This window comes from Salvelinus alpinus, chromosome 10, assembly GCF_045679555.1.
Source record: "Salvelinus alpinus chromosome 10, SLU_Salpinus.1, whole genome shotgun sequence".
NCBI classification, from domain to species: Eukaryota; Metazoa; Chordata; class Actinopteri; order Salmoniformes; family Salmonidae; genus Salvelinus; species Salvelinus alpinus.
The window spans coordinates 72,922,329-72,940,193 of record NC_092095.1 but is presented as its reverse complement, the minus strand read 5'-3'; the positions used below and the strand labels follow the sequence as shown (position 1 = coordinate 72,940,193).

The 17,865-nt window shown below is 44.7% G+C and overlaps 2 protein-coding genes, 1 long non-coding RNA gene and 1 pseudogene across 3 annotated transcripts in view; 2 read left to right on the top strand and 2 right to left on the bottom strand.

Moving 5' to 3' along the window:
- Nucleotides 1-17,865, bottom strand: part of LOC139533065 (zinc finger protein ZFP2-like) — a 316,223-nt gene that overhangs the window by 66,744 nt on the left and 231,614 nt on the right. The window lies entirely within an intron of this gene.
- LOC139533031 (zinc finger protein ZFP2-like) overlaps nt 1-17,865 on the top strand; it is a 530,089-nt gene that overhangs the window by 397,761 nt on the left and 114,463 nt on the right. The gene's annotated exons all lie outside the window — the stretch shown is intronic.
- LOC139533094 (uncharacterized) lies at nt 5,781-7,383 on the top strand. Its single transcript, XR_011666692.1, has 2 exons — nt 5,781-6,406; nt 6,750-7,383. It is a non-coding gene; the product is annotated as an uncharacterized lncRNA (long non-coding RNA).
- LOC139533105 (U2 spliceosomal RNA) lies at nt 9,138-9,313 on the bottom strand (annotated as a pseudogene).

Genomic DNA, 17,865 nt, shown 5'->3' with positions numbered 1-17,865 from the left:
TTGGCCTGGGAGCCTGGGTGTCTGTGTGTGTGTGCTGGAAGTAACAGTTAGCCCCAGATAAGTGTGCTGGGAAGCGGTGGTTAGCCTTGAGCGAGAACAGTGTGCTTTTGTATGCAGGTGCGAATAGCTCAGACAATGTTGGAGAGCTGTCTGACCTCAGTCTCTGGGGTGAGGGAGCGTAATCTACACAGCAACAGCGCCGGGACACCAAAGAGCACAAAGAGGCTAGGACTAGCCTGAGCGCCGGCGATAGGCTGGGTGAGTCTACACCACGCCCAGTCTCTACTCTGACAGGCCGGCTCGGAAGCGGGAACTATCTCTGTCATGAGTATATTATAATATCTTTGTCAGGAACAAGTCAGTTCCTTGTTTCACCCTGCGGGGTGGTGCAGTGAACCCGTATATACGAAAGTTGCATTTGCCATTTATTACTTAGTTAATAAAAAGTACATAGCATACAATTAGTGACTCATTGTCATACTTGTCCTTATACCAGATTGAATTGACGCAACCCTAACAGTACAATTGTCCTTATTTTAGCGCCCCAAAAACGTAATACTTCCAGATCAACTGTAATGTCAATACCATTGTAAAGCACAATTTCTCCCCTTTCCAACAGAATCAATTACATGATCTAAACGCTGCCCGTTTCTGCATGATTCAAACAGGCAATGAGCCCCGTCGGGTCTTTTTAAAAATGGCGGGTGGGGAAGCGAAAATAATGCTGATAGTGAGAAGGAGAGATGTTGTGTGGGAAAATTGCTTTTTTTCACTCGATCTGTCCAACTTATCACCTTATCGCCTCTAAAATGTAAATAAAACACTATAAAGAGTTTATATAATGTGTCATTATATACCTATTTGAAGGTTTGTGTCGAATTTGAATCGGGTTTTTAGGGCGGTGCTAAAGTGATCTTAGAAGTAAACAGCGGCTTTGAGAATAATGATCGCATGCAATGATGACGCAAAAAATGACTAGGTATTACCCCCGTCACTGTCCATTTCTTGTTTTTAAATTATGAGAGAAGTGCTACACCTGGTGGAGAGAGATTGTAAGACAGAAATAGTTGCTTTATGCGTGCTGTACGTTACGACATGACACGTCACGATGAAACGGAGTGTCCGTTTTTTCAACTTTTCTCCAATACTATAGAGCCATTACCATGTCGATCAACGCTTGAATAGAAACGTAGTTCACACCCCCGATTTTGAAGTCAACACAGTCGCTACAGTCCCATTAGTTTTCTTTGTAGCCTCATTTGAATGTTGCGGTTGCGCACATTTGTACGGAATGGGGTGAGTTTACGTTAGATAGTAGGGCGGGAAAGCAGGGCTAACAGATTTGATGGTTGTACTGTTAGCTAACTTACTGTATCGGTCTAGCTAACTACGGTTAGCTATGTTTTCTTGTAACAGGTGTGGAGTCATTGTTTTTTGACCAATTTTTATTTATTTTATGAACTAGCTGGAGTCTAACATCAACGTTACTCTCTGGGTACCTACCGTGAAGCTGGTTGGTTTGCTAACTAACTAGTATGGCTTATTTTACCATTTAATTTACACTGTAGGTACCATTTAATTTACACTGTAGGTACCATTTCATTTACACTGCCAGCCTTTTTCACGCTACCTAAACGATACAATTTGTTCATTCCACTCTTACAAGCAATGCCTGTAGAATATATTTATTTTATTTTATTAGTCCTACTGAGACAGAGGTTACTGAGACAGAGGTTACTGAGACAGAGGTTACTGAGACAGAGGTTACTGAGACAGAGGTTACTGCATAACTTCCAGGGTTTCAAACAAGGTCTCTTGACACAGATTTCAAGGTTAAGCAAAATGGGTGTTATGGACACACCAACAAGGTCATGGACAGGTATGTCATATCTTTAGAATGGATCCAATAAGAAAGTCATTTTAAAGGTGTCGTTAGTGATACAAACTGTCTGCAACAAAGACAGTAAATCCAAGAGCCTTAGCAGTTTGAAAGTGTTCAATTCACAAAGAACATCCTATGTGTGCTTGACTTTCAGGCTCTTTTACCAATGGCCTTGTTCAACGGCCGTCACGCAAAGCGGCGATTAGGAAACACAACTGTCGGCTAAACATTCCCCATTTCTTAAAAAAAAATGTTTTACCCCCTTTTCTCCCCAATTTTTGTGGTATCCAATCGCTAGTAATTACTATCTTGTCTCATCGCTACGCATGGCTTTCGACAAAGGTCCTCCGAAGCACAACCCAACCAAGCCGCACTGCTTCTTAACACAGCCGCCTCCAACCCAGAAGCCAGCCGCACCAATGTGTCGGAGGAAACACCGTGCACCTGGCACCCTTGGTTAGCGCGCACTGCGCCCGGCCCGCCACAGGAGTCGCTGGAGCGCGATGAGACAAGGATATCCCTACCGGCCAAACCTTCCCTAACCCGGACGACGCTGGGCCAATTGTGCGTCGCCCCACGGACCTCCCGGTCGCAGCCAGCTGCGACAGAGCCTGGGCGCGAACCCAGAGACTCTGGTGGCGCAGCTAGCGCTGCGATGCAGTGCCCTAGACCACTGCGCCACCCGGGAGGCCAACATTCCCCCATTTCAAGTAAACATTTTTGACTTGCGATCTCCGCATACTGACAAATATATTAGGCTACAGTGTTCAGTTTACCAATTAATGTGATTTATAATAGTCTATTAGGGAGGAGTGAAAGAGACAACTTGCGCCATTCAAACAGGCCCTCGTCTTTTCTACACTGCGTGCAAGTTTGAGCCCTAATCAATTGTCAGCCCCTGAGAAGGACAACTTTAACTAAACTTATCTTGTAAATTGCTTTTTGTCTTTGACAGACACGGAAAAGCAAACACATTTATCCACTTCTAAATTATTCTGAATAAATGTAATAAATTATCATTATTACTGCACAACACAAAATAGCCACCATTGGTTAGTGATAAACCGGTGGTTTGAGCCCTGAATCCTGATTTAGTTGCCGTGGGGAACCTGTAAGATGCTCCATATCTATTAGTCTTTTCTATAACTTACTGTGTTTATTTTGGTGTTACAGCTGCAGTCAAGAAATGGAACAGCAAGGCCACTGACCATGATGTCCGGAGAGCTGTGGCAGACCACCTCAAGCATGCTCCTGGTAGAACCAGGGGTGATGGATTCCACGTCACCACCACATAGGGCCGTTGCTAACGCAGCGAAATATATCTATAATTTTGATCGATAATTATTCAATTAATATAATTAATTATATTAATTTGAACTTAACTGTATTTTGTCTTATCAATGTACTAGATAGTATTATTTGACTGAATGTTTTGTGCAAATACTGGAGTAATGTAATGAGTAGTGTGATTGTTATTTATTTTTTAATTTACAATTTTTTTGATTACTGCGTCCATGTGTAGAGGCTACAAGTACATTTAAATTATGTTCTTTTCATGTCGTTAAAACAACGACCTGAAAAATACTTATTTTCAACTTTCAACCAAAACGGGCCTAGAAGGACGTCTTTTCAACGACATGAAAAATACATATTTTCAGCTTTCACTTTCAACCAAACCCGAACGGCATAGTCGTCTTTTCAACGTCTTTTTAAAGACAGTTTGCTGGGTGTGCAGCTTGCTCCGATTCTGAATAAATGTGTGTCCATTTCTTTCTAGCTGGCAAAATAAGTGAGCTAGACTTTGTTTGGTTCCGTTTCATCTGCTGCTGGCTTGATAACGTTTTTTCACATGCAATTGTTTAAATGAGATTTGTATTCTCTAAAGATTTTAATTGTGTTCATATCTGATGAATATTGAAGAAAAATTCTCACAGCCGTTTTCCACACCAAAATGTGAACTACAATTTGGTGCGCACCATTTTACTATGTACAGTAGGCAGTAAACTCCCCATGTGTCATCAAAATTACGATCTTGTGTTAGTGGTTTATATATGCGGGGAGCATAAATTGTACAATTATAAACTAATAAATAATGGTTCAGGTTAGAACTGTTGATGATTCGTTACTAGAGAAATGAGACCAAGTCAAGACGCTGGACAGGGTGGATCGGTATATAGTAAGACAGTTTAATCGGATGTAAAGATATCTGAGCAAAACGTGCACGGACTCATTCATTTAGCTCAGAAGGAACTAGCCGAAAGGAGTCCCGAAACATGGAGTGCATTTACATTTTATACATTGAATGACGTAGGTAGATTCTGGCAGTTCGTGCTCCTGACTGGTCGCTGAGAGTGGAGGGCGGTCCCCTTCAGGCTGATATCAATGTTCCATTGGTTCTTAGTAGTGTTCTTTGTCCTTGGAACCCAGCCCCGACAGAGGGGTGTGGGTGTGTATGTGTGTGCGTTCGTGCAGTGGCATTCCTGTGTGTTTCTGCAGTCATGAGATAAGAGGAGACAGTAACCAGCAGTTGTTGTCTTAGGGCCAGGGGTTCCCTCCACGCTGGTGTCCATGCCTCATTGGTTCTTGGCACTGTTCTTTGTTCTTGGAAACCCAGCCTGAAACAAGGGTGTGTGTGTGTGTGTGTGTGCATGTGCATGTGCGTGTGCGTGCTCGTATAATGACATTCCTGCCTTATCAGTGGTCATAAAAGGTCTGAGTCAGCCATCCTCCCCTGAGTGGGGGAGTGAGGTTTGTATCTGTTACGGGCAGATGGTGTTTAACTGTGGGGTGTAGCAAGATAATTGCAACAAAGTCTGCTTTAATAAGGAAGGCATTATAACAGTATTATAGCTATGTGTTAAGGTCAATGAAGACAACATTTCTTACAGAACCCATGTATATTAATTAATATACTGCACCAACTACATAAATATATGATCGGGTCCATTGGCTTCTATTTGGACTTTAAAACGCAGACAGCGGGCGCCGCCATTTTTCCAGCTCGTGAGATTTTAAAAAAAATACACAAAACCAATAACAAAACGAACTCGGAAATCTCAAATAAATTGAATATTTTTTTATTATCTTGACGAAATGATGTACATTGAGTCAGACAAACCCAAAATCTCAAGCTATATGACTTGTAAAATCGTTTTCATCACGACACAAATTTAACTTAAGAAACCTGACAATCTTTTGACGGATTTGTAACCTATCATGACATCATGTTCTTTCGATTTTAGATAGTTTAAACGTGCTATTACCTACCTGTAATAGTAAATAGAAACGGAGACAAAAAGCATCGTCTTCACAGCACAGATTCTTAACAATGGTGCGCGGCCATAGAGATAGATAGAGAACTCATCTTTGTATCTGTGTCATTATAGCGTCTGTGACAGAATGCGCAGCGGCATTGACGGGATTCGATTAATCTGGCCTAGGCTCCCTGATAGGCGTGTTTTGCACGGGGTGAAAGTTGATGGCATTCGTTTTGTTTTTGGCCAGGTGCCACATTCAAAGCCCACAGCTAAATCGGCTCCAAACAAAAGTGATGTAATTAAGCACTTGGAGTAATGAGTAGGATTCTGTGTTTTCACATGAAAAAGTTATTGATTTTGATTTAAAAAAAAAAGCTTTATCTGCCTTCCCAATGAAACCTGGTTTAAAAAATTCAAATAAATATTTGATGGAAAAGAGATGTTTCTGGATGATGCACCTTGTTGACAAAATGACCGAAAGGTGCAGATTACTGTTGCTATTTGAGAAGGGCGCTAATCCCTTGCCACATTTGCCTGTTACTGTTTACATCACGGGCCATAGACCGGTGCCCCGTGGCTCAGCATAATCCCTACTGATGAGCCAGCTGGAGATTCCAACCGGGTCACGAGGGATCAGTCAATGAAGTTGGAAGTACCACCCAGTTGACTACATTAAAATGGTGGAAGCCAGCAATGCATTGAGTTATAATAAGAACTAGAAACAGCCTCCAAGATGGCCGACCATTGTTTTGAATGTAATCTACTCACGGTCAGATTCTCCTATTCAAGGAGGCTGACATCTTGCTAGTTCCGGTTTCAGGAGCCCATTAGTAAATGTCAGTGGCGGTCTGCCGTTTAAGACAAGTGAGGACAGGTCTTTTTTTTAATGAGCATGGCCTTATTTCTATAACAGCATATTGGATGACTATCATTCATATGCCATTCACCCAGCTCAATGTAACATCGATAGGTTTAGGCTACTACATGATACTCAAATTTTCCCTATACCCATCAAGAGGTTTTTCTTTTGGGGGGAGGGGTTATTTCTTGCATTATTAGTTTAGAACGTTTCTTGCCTTATTACCTACAGCTGAAAATAACTTTTGGTTATTGGATCGGCGGTCACTCACCAGCATTTCAACCTGAAATACAACTTTCCTGAATTGGATCCTTTGTTTGTACCCCATGAGGCAATTCAACTGATCCCAGGTGCTGCTCCAGGGCGCCGCAGACTGAGAAGAGGTGTGGACTTTTGGTTCGACTCACGGTAGGTTTTGACCAGAAGCGGGCACGAAGATAGTCAAGTAAGTCAGCCCACTGTGTGTAGGCTGATGAGCTGCTCGCTAGCAACTTTACATACTAGAGTGAAGTTAAATATCATCAGCTAGCCAACGCCATATTAGCTTGTTATGCTAATGTTCACCTATTTATCATTGTAAATTAAAAACTCATAATCCAAATGCGTTTGTAGATAACAGTAATGGAAGAGGGTGAAAGGATTTTCTGCTCCAGCTGTCAGAAAAGGAAAACTATGAAGACAGAGAGATAATAGTCAGGGCTGTCTAATTGGAATATAATGAAGCCTGTTTCTTTGTGATGTCTGTCCTCAGATATGGAGAGCTGTGAAAGCCTGTCTGCAGATGAAATCAAATCAAATCAAATCAAAGAGGTCCCAGTGAAGGTCCAAGAGACTGTCTGCAGATGGAGAGGTCCCAGTGAAGGTCCCAAGAAACTGTCTGCAGATGAAGAGGTCCCAGTGAAGGTCCAAGAGACTGTCTGCAGATGAAGAGGTCCCAGTGAAGGTCCAAGAGACTGTCTGCAGATGAAGAGGTCCCAGTGAAGGTCCAAGAGACTGTCTGCAGATGAAGAGGTCCCAGTGAAGGTCCAAGAGACTGCAGCCACATCCTTGTGGGCCATAGGATTTGTGTGTATTATTGTTGGGCCGGAATAGAAGTCTGCTCACCCAGTAGAGCAGGGAGTGGATCAAGGTTGGCCACCTCTGGTATGGATATTTTAGTTTTTCTAAAAATGATGCTTTAGTAATAATAGCCTACTTACTAAGATGTCTAACATTTACAAACAAGTTAGCTTATTTGTACATTGAAATTATATGTTGATTCATTCCATTTTTATTAATTGTTAAACATGTTTTAATTGTAACGTAAAAACATTATTCAAGATGAACTAGTGTCAATGTTCATTAATTACAGATCAGAATTCTACAATAAAAAGGTGTGAAGGGGATCTGTCTCTAATTTGTCTGTGTTTCTGTCTCAAATGAACATGACCTTTTTGTCCAGTTGTAATCTCTCTGAGAGGTTTTATTTGATTGTCACGCTGTCTCAGTATATCATCCATTTAGCTGCTTATCATAATGGCATGCATTACCAATGCAGCCATATGTCTACAGTATGATGGCATTACTGGCCTAATGGACATGTGCAATCAATGTGCCCCTTGTCATTATACATCAGCAGCAGACAACAGCTAAACTCACATCATTTTCATATTGTTGAGCTGTTCTACATTTTAAATAGATAATGTATATGAAGCTAACCATAAGCCAGATTTGTTACATGATTTATCTGACATTAAATTGTTTAGTGCAAATCCAACCCTTGTATTCTAGGTTGAAGGATATTTTATTTCAGCTCATGAAACATGGGACCAACACTTTACATGTTGCATTTATATATTTTTTCAGTGTATGTACACTGAGTGTACAAAACATTAAGGACACCTTCCTAATATTTAGTTGAGCAGATATTCAGAGATGCAGAGAATGAAGTTGGGTTACTTCTAAGTAACTTTGGCTGACTCCTATGTCATCATCTCCAACATGTGACCTATTCTAGAGCTTTGCTTGGGTGTGGATTGAGGCCTATACATTCATATCAGTTGTGTTCCCCTGTTGTATTCAGTTTAACTTATTTCTATTGTGGATGGTGTTTCTGTACACCAATGGAAAGTCTACAAAACTATGAGCAAACCAGCCTATGTATTGAATACATGGAATTGGATTGTGATGATACCGATGTTATGTTTTTTAAAAAGACAACTACATTTTCTAAAAGCATTTACTGTTTTGCAAAAGTTGTGTGTTTTGTGTACTCTGTTTTGAAAATCAACAACATTGTTGCAAAAAATGCTTGTAGCCGATTGAGAGAAACTGTAATACATAAAGACAGTTGCTCCCTGATTAAATAGTACAAGAGTACACCCTGCTGGACAAAAAAGCTTACTGCACCTGGTATTCCCAGGCAGCGTAGCATACAAGTACTAACCAGGCCCGACCCTGCTTAGCTTCCGAGACCAGGCGTATTGAGACTGGTATGGCCGTAAACCAGTGACTGTATTGTGTATATATGATATGTAATAATGCCGTAAGTGAAGGAATAACTCTTACTACACTATATCAAGTTTATGTCACTTGAAAAAGTGCAGTGTGAAATCATTGAAATAGAATCAATGGGATAAATAGACATAGTTACTTTAATACAGGCAGATGAGTCATATATTTGAGTCTTGTGAAAATAGCAGGCCTATCAAATAATGACTTCAGACAAATACATCAGATAACGTTACCGGTATGTGAGGCAGTCCATGTTACCAGTACATGACTTTAGCACATTTCATGGTTTGAACTGTATAGTCTTGTTTATATATTTCCAATTATAACAATTTTTAACTACTTTATTACTTAGCTATTTGTGTATATTTTTGATCGTGTGTATTGCACTGTTGAGGAGAGGTTGCAAGTAAGCATTTCACTGTACCGTTTACACCCTGTATCCCGTGCATGTGACGAAAACTTTTTTTTAAAGATTAACGCACCATTCACATCAGCTATCAAAGTCAATATAACGGTGACCGACTTGACCAGCAGTATCTAGCCATCACTGACACTAAAATGAACTTGTCCAATGTGAAAATACAATATAGATTATGATCCTTAAAAATTAAAGACGAATCAACGCCTGATTTATATTTACAACGACAGGGGGTGCACCGTTCCTGGAGGTACTGCAATACCAGGTCGATGCGTGGAGTGGACGGAGCAAGCCCCTATTCCATCTCCCTATTCCAAAAATCAATTTAATATGTAGTCCCCCGATGGGGGACGTATCAGATATTAAACTGATAAGAACAGATTTTTTTTTTTTATAAAATATATTTATTACCATCAATACCAAACAAAAATCTTTCAAACTTAATTCCCAAAAACTATATTTCTCTAAACAACCATACTTATTTTCAAAACCACCTACTAAACAATAACCAAAACCAAAACTAATACCATCTAGGGGAGCTTCCTCCCTCCCCCTCCCCTCTCCCATCAACCCACCCACACAATAATGTCACTCAGGGCCATCTCCCCACCCCTGTCTCCTTCCCCTCGTTTCCCCACCCAATTCCATGACCTGTCGATCCAGCTCCTCCAACGGAGAAAAAAGACAAGAAAGAGAGGGAACCCCCGAAGGTCCTGCCCCCTCTCCCTCTCCCCCCCTCTCCACCACCCCTCCCCCCCCCACTATCCACCTGCTCCACCCCTTCCTCCCTCCTTCTCTTCTGCAACCGAACTTCCCCTTCCTCCCTTATCCTATCCGCCTCCTCGTACAGTTCATACCCCCTCATCCTCTCCTCATACTTTCTTTCATATCTTCCCAATTCCCTCTTAAACTCCCTTTCTCCCATCATCCTAACCTCCAAAAGAAATATTTGCTGGAGCTTTACTATTTCCTTATTTTCCCAGTCCTCTACCCGCCCTCTATCCTTCTCCATATCCAGCATTTTTCCCGCTATTACTCTTTTCTCCTCCTCAAACCTCCCCGGTGCTCTCCTCGCCGCCCCCCTCTCCTTTATCCCCTTCTCCTTCCTTTTCTCTCTTTTTCCCTCCTTCCCCCCCTCTGTCCCTACAACCATTTCTTCTACATCTACCTTCCCTACCCCCTCAACCTCTCCCTCTTTCCCATCTTTACCATCCAAAACCCCCAACAACCCCCTCTCCCTTACCTCCTTCTCATACTCCATTATCACCCTCTTATACTCCCCTGTCTTCCAGCCCTTTACTGGCCCTTTCTTCTCAACCCTCTCCCTCACCATTCTAAGAACTTCGTCTTTCTGTCCCATGTCCAAATCCTCCTCCTCCTCTTCTGCTTCCTTCCCCTCTTCTCCCTCTGTCCCAACCACTTCTCTTTCTATTTCGACCACCTCTCCTTCTGTCCCGACCACCAGTTCTTCTGTCCCAGCCACCTCTTCTTCCATCTCAACCACCAATTCTTCTGTCCCGACCACCCCTCCTTCTGTCCCAACCACCTCTCCTTCTGTCCCGGCCACCACTCCTTCTGTCCCAGTCACCACTCCTTCTGTCCCAGCCCTCTTCTTCTCTTTCTCCTCTTCTCTCTCTGGCTCCTTCGGTGCCGTTCCTCCTCCTCTGCCACCACCTTCTGCGCGCTCCTCTCCTCTTCTACCCCCATCCCCCGCTCTCGCTCCCCCTCCAGCTGCAGACGCGTATGACCTGTGCCTAGCCGGGCAGTCTCGCCATAGGTGCTCCACCGAGCCACACCCATGACATGCCTTAGGCTCGGCACATTCCCTCGCCTCATGCTCGTCAGACCCACAGAACCTGCACTTTCTGTTCCTACACGAGGCGAGGGTATGACCGTAGGCCATACAACGCCTGCAAAACGGGGGCTGACGTGCGTAATGCAACGTCCCCCTGTCAGCCCCCAGGGAGAACATCGCAGGAGGATGGAGGTAACCACCCTCCCCCTTTGGGTCCTCCCTGAGGAGTGCCTGAAAAACTCTCTTCCCAGTCCAGAAACCCATGGAGTCCCTGAGGAGCCTCGCTGAGGATACATTGTCCATATATCTCCCCAGGAAGCTCCTCACATCTTCATCCAACACATGTGGATTATATATATTCACTGTGACCAACCTGAAACTGCTTTTTCCCAGGCTGGTCACCTCGTAGTGGCACATCGGTCTTCCTTTCTCCTCCTCTCTTGCTTTCTTCATAACCTTATCATGCATATCTTCCTTATGAAAAGTCACATCAAATGCAACCTCCATTGGATTCCCCTGAAGGCACAATACGTCCTTCACCTCCAAACGCATGATCCCGATAAGAATTGTCCTGCCAAAGGTTTCTCTTCCGAAAGGCTCCATTCCCTTATTCTTCCAAGCAAAACGCACAGTATTTGCTATCCCAATCCCAGGCATCTTGTTTGTTGTGTTATTTGCCATTTTCCTCCAGGAAAAGAAAGACACGCTCTCTCATACACCAACAAAACAAAAATTTCTTAAAGCAACATCTGTAGATAACCACCACCTGTGAATAGTAAATTACTAATTCACCAAATCCTTACCGCCCTCCTATCTCCGACCTTTCGACTCAGCGAGCTTTGAGGCACCTCGGTACCAAGCTTGATCTGAGCCAAAAGGCCGAGAAGCGATACCCACAATGGTTTCGGGAAGAAGTGGCCGTTCTCCGACACGTCAAATTTGACATTGGTTACACCAAAATGAGCTCTGTATGCTTTTTTTCCCCATAAAAAAAGATAATGCTTTAAATAAATGGTGGCATGGATTGCGAGTTGATCAACGTCAGGAATAACCACGTTCGACTGTTACAAAGTAACACAGTTGTAGGTTCTAAAGCCACGTGGTTATCCGCCCTCCAATCAGAAATGAGAGAAAGCGTTGTTCAATTAAAACCATATTAACAGCGAAATTGGAATAATAATTTATCACGGGTGGGGTGGAAACAATTTGGAGATAATAATATTGACATAAAATTTGATATTGTATCAAATATCTCTGGTAGCGTTGCTGCCACAATGGAACAGAAGCAATTGTCCACTTGGTGGCACCAGAGTTCCACCAACCGTCCCTTTTTCCAAGCTGTCCCGTGTGGTACATCAAACTGCATTTGAATGTTGAACCACTTGACTTCAATACATCATCAATGCAAATAATGTGAACAATAAAAGTAGCCTATGCATTTTTTTTTTCTTGTAGAGCGTTGTATGATAAGGCCTTTGTGAAGAAGCCTTCATAAAGTTGCCCTCCTAAATTACTCGAGGCCAAACTTCAACGATGTCCATCCATGGCACTGGACTGCAGTGAGAGCTAGGCCAGAGCGGCTGTGGTCCTGGCTGCCTAAATGTTTCCTCCTCATAATAAACATGCCACTTTTGAGGCTTACGTTTACAATTAGGCTTACTCAGTCATTACTATCACCACTATCAAAAGGAACAATGTATTTTTACCTCTATATTTTATATTTTATTATGAATTCAGTTTTTATAGACATTTACCAAAACCTATTACTGTGTTGATAATTCATTTGAAATAATGATCGTGCTTTTAATGTATATAAGATAACATTAAATATGTATAAGGAGGGATTGAATTTGGACTTAAGAGACGTCAGGGGTTCAAACTGTAGAACCCAGTTCCTACATTTTAATACAAAAATGATTTGATCAAACAAAACTATGCTACATACAAATCAGAGCGAGATTCTGAACATAAGTACATTATTTACCTTCAGGGAGGAATGTATTAAGCTCTGGTGTTGTTAGTGACATGGCACGAGGGGCTAAGGTGGTGAGCCAGTGACGGCTCCCCCATGGGAGGGTTGCCAAACCCGGATTCCATCATATTATGCATGTCCAGGCTTGGGGTACCCTTAGAAAAAATCTGGGGAGCAGTTCCTGTCACGCCCTGACCTTGGAGATCTTTTTATGTCTCTATTTTGGTTGGTCAGGGCGTGAGTTTGGGTGGGCATTCTATATCTGGTGTTCTATGTTGTTCTATGTTTTGTATTTCTATGTGTTTGGCCTGGTATGGTTCCCAATCAGAGGCAGCTGTCTATCGTTGTCTCTGATTGAGAACCATACTTAGGTAGTAGCCTGTTCCCATCTGTGTTTGTGGGTAGTTGTTTTCTGTTTTGTGTATTGCACCTTGCAGAACTGTTCGTTTGTCGTTTTGTTGTTTTTTGTTCACGTTTTCCTATTTATTAAAAGTATTATGAATACTTATCACGCTGCACCTTGGTCTTCTCCTTCTCCCGACGACATTCGTTACAGAACTACCCACCACCAAAGGACCAATCAGCTCGTAATGGACTCCTGGACATGGGAGGAAATATTGGACGGCAAGGGACCCTGGGCACTGCCGGGAGAGTATCGCCGTCCGAAAGAGGAGCTGGAGGCAGCTAGAGCAGAGCGGCGACACTACGAGGAATTGGCTCGAGGTAACGTGCACGAGAGGCAGCCCCAGACATTTTTTTGGGGGGGACACACGGGGGGATTGGCGGAGTGAGGTAGGAGACCTGAGCCAACTCGCCGTGCTTACCGTGGCGAGAGAGTGACTGGGCAGGCACCGTGTTATGCGGTGAAGCGCACAGTGTCCCCAGTGCGCACGCATAGCCCGGTGCGCTACATCGCAGCTCCTCGAATCGGCCGGGCTAGAGTGGGCATCGAGCCAGGAGGGATGATGCCGGCTCAGTTCATCTGGTCTCCAGTGCGTCTCCTCGGCCCGGGGTATACTGCACCAGCCCTACGCACGGTGTCCCCGGTTCGCCAGCACAGCCCAGTGCGGCCTGTTCCAAGTCCCTGCACTTGCCGGGCTACAGGGGGTATCCAGCCAGGACGAGTTGTGCAGGCTTGTTGCTCGAGACCTCCAGTGCGCCTCCACGGCCCAGTGCATCCGGTGCCTCGGCCAAGGACAAGGCCTCCTGCATGTCTCCCCAGCCTGGTGAGTTCTGTGCCTGTGCTAAGCCCTAACCCTCCTGCATGTCTCCCCATCCTGGTGAGTCCTGTACCTTCTCCCAGAGCCAGGCCTCCTGTGTGTCTCTCCACTCCAGTGATGATACATGGCAAGAAGCCTCCAGTGATGATCCATGGCACGAAGCCTCCAGTGATGATCCATGGCACGAAGCTTCCAGTGATGATCCATGGCAAGAAGCCTCCAGTGATGATCCATAGCACGAAGCCTCCAGTGATGATCTATGGCAAGAAGCCTCCAGTGATGATCCATGGCACGAAGCCTCCAGTGATGAACCATGGCACGAAGCCTCCAGTGATGATCCATGGCACGAAGCCTCCAGTGATGATCCAGGGCACGAAGCCTCCAGTGATGATCCAGGGCACGAAGCCTCCAGTGATGATCCATGGCACGAAGCCTCCAGTGATGATCCATGGCACGAAGCCTCCAGTGATGATCCATGGCACGAAGCCTCCAGTGATGATCCATGGCACGAAGCCTCCAGTGATGATCCAGGGCACGAAGCCTCCAGTGAGGATCCAGGGCACGAAACCTCCAGTGAGGAGTTATGGCACGAGGCCTCCAACGAAGGCCGTCAGTCCGGAGCCTCCAGCGACGCCCTCCAGTCCGGAGCCTCCAGCGTTGCCCTCCAGTCCGGAGCCTCCAGCGTCGCCCTCCAGTCCGGAGCCTCCAGCGTCGCCCTCCAGTCCGGAGCCTCCAGCGTCGCCCTCCTGTCCGGAGCCGCCAGAGTCGCCCGTCGCCCTCCTGTCCGGAGCCGCCAGAGTCGCCCTCCTGTCCGGAGCCGCCAGAGTCGCCCTCCTGTCCGGAGCCGCCAGAGTCTCCCTCCTGTCCGGAGCCGCCAGAGTCTCCCTCCTGTCCGGAGCCGCCAGAGTCTCCCTCCTGTCCGGAGCCGCCAGAGTCTCCCTCCTGTCCGGAGAAGCCAGAGTCTCCCTCCTGTCCGGAGAAGCCAGAGTCTCCCTCCTGTCCGGAGAAGCCAGAGTCTCCCTCCTGTCCGGAGAAGCCAGAGTCTCCCTCCTGTCCGGAGAAGCCAGAGTCTCCCTCCTGTCCGGAGAAGCCAGAGTCTCCCTCCTGTCCGGAGCAGCCAGAGTCTCCCTCCTGTCTGGGGCCCGCTGCGAGGGTCCCCGGTTCGGGGTCTGCGGTAAGGGTCCCTGCTCCAGAGGCGGCCACCTAAGTGGGCCAAGACTAAGGTGGAGCGGGGTCCACGTCCTGCACCAGAGCAGCAACCGCGGTGAAATGCCCACCCAGACCCTCCCCTATAGGTTCAGGTTTTGCGGCCGGAGTCTGCACCTTTGGGGGGGGGGTACTGTCAGGCCCTGACCCTGGAGATCTTTTTTATGTCTCTATTTTGGTTGGTCAGGGCGTGAGTTTGGGTGGGCATTCTATGTCTGGTGTTCTATGTTGTTCTATGTTTTGTATTTCTATGTGTTTGGCCTGGTATGGTTCCCAATCAGAGGCAGCTGTCTATCGTTGTCTCTGATTGAGAACCATACTTAGGTAGCCTATTCCCACCTGTGTTTGTGGGTAGTTGTTTTCTGTTTTGTGTATTGCACCTTGCAGAACTGTTTGTTTGTCGTTTTGTTGTTTTTTGTTCAAGTTTTCGTATTTATTAAAAGTATTATGAATACTTATCACGCTGCACCTTGGTCTTCTCCTTCTCCCGACGACATTCGTTACAGTTCCTTTAAGATCCTATTTTGAGCTTCATTCTAGAATATAACACAAGAGCTTTGTGTGTGCAATAGTTTGAAGAGAAATAAATGGATTCATAAATACAATTTCACAATCATAATTATACTGATCAAAAAAAAGATGCTTCGATTATAATGTATAATTCTCATTTTATTATAATTTTCATACTGATGTAAACCACACATACAACTAAATAAAGTGTATATAGTGCATAACACAGCACCAAATTAAATTTGAATTAAAATAACTCCATATTCACTGTATTATACAGTAAACTAGTGGCATACATCTGAAAAAAAGTCTACTAGACATTTTTACAGACAATTTATTAGTTAAATGCTTTGACATAGCGGTCATCAAAGTTTACTGTAATGTAACTACTTTAAAAAAAATGATAACGATAAAGAATGTGGAGATAGACCATGTTATTATTTAACACTTATGTACAATCTCTCTTTAATCAAATACAAAAAAAAACATTGTGTGTGTGTACTGTGCTTGTACGTCGTGACTTTAAACACATTTTGTTTTAACTCAACATTTGCTAAACAGCACTCCCGTTAGACTACTGCAGCCTCACTCTACCCATGATGTAGCTATCACCTCTATCTGTCCTCTGCAGCCTCACTCTGCCCATGATGTAGCTATCACCTCTATCTGTCCTCTGCAGCCTCACTCTGCCCATGATGTAGCTATCACCTCTATCTGTCCTCTGCAGCCTCACTCTGCCCATGATGTAGCTATCACCTCTATCTGTCCTCTGCAGCCCCACTCTACCCATGATGTAGCTATCACCTCTATCTGTCCTATGCAGCCTCACTCTACCCATGATGTAGCTATCACCTCTATCTGTCCTCTGCAGCCTCACTCTGCCCATGATGTAGCTATCACCTCTATCTGTCCTCTGCAGCCTCACTCTACCCATGATGTAGCTATCACCTCTATCTGTCCTCTGCAGCCTCACTCTACCCATGATGTAGCTATCACCTTTATCTGTCCTCTGCAGCCTCACTCTACCCATGATGTAGCTATCACCTCTATCTGTCCTCTGCAGCCTCACTCTGCCCATGATGTAGCTATCACCTCTATCTGTCCTCTGCAGCCCCACTCTACCCATGATGTAGCTATCACCTCTATCTGTCCTCTGCAGCCCCACTCTACCCATGATGTAGCTATCATCTTTATCTGTCCTCTGCAGCCTCACTCTGCCCATGATGTAGCTATCACCTCTATCTGTCCTCTGCAGCCCCACTCTACCCATGATGTAGCTATCACCTCTATCTGTCCTCTGCAGCCTCACTCTACCCATGATGTAGCTATCATCTTTATCTGTCCTCTGCAGCCTCACTCTACCCATGATGTAGCTATCACCTCTATCTGTCCTCTGCAGCCTCACTCTACCCATGATGTAGCTATCACCTCTATCTGTCCTCTGCAGCCCCACTCTACCCATGATGTAGCTATCATCTTTATCTGTCCTCTGCAGCCTCACTCTACCCATGATGTAGCTATCACCTCTATCTGTCCTCTGCAGCCTCACTCTACCCGTGACGTAGCTATCATCTTTATCTGGGCAGGAGAGTGCATCCGACTGTCAAGACATCAGTAGATTTGTAGTTCAACATCATCTGTGTACCTGCAGACAAACAATAATACATTAATGATTTGAAGAACGTCAATAATATACACTTAAATTTAAAAACACATTTCTGTGAGGATCAATTTTAAATATATACCTTATAAACCACTGCTTTGCATCCCCTTTGTCAGTTTCTTGTCCCATGACTGGTTCTCTGGGGCCTGTTGCACAAAAGTAGAATTAAGACATCTGGGATAAATGACTCAGCTGAGCTCAATGAAGCCAAAACATGTGCGTCCAGGCTTAATTGGTTGCACAAAGACCAAGCCAGGATGAGCAGACACGGATTCATTAAGCCAGGTGAAACCAATCCTGGATAGGTGCGCGCTCACGGCTCACTCAAATAGACCCCGCCACAGATCACAGATTAACTGATTTACCATGGCAACTAGAGCCGCGTACTTTTCCCCGTCGGAAGCACAAATCCTCATGGAGGCATACGAGGAGGTAAAAGATATAATTAAGAAGAAAGGCAACACCGCCACAGTGATAAAGCAAAGAGAAAAAGCGTGGCAAAGTATTGCAGACCGCCTGAATGCGTAAGTAGTGCACAATTACACACTCACCGCTCCGCTGAAACATCACAATTACAATGCAAATATTTA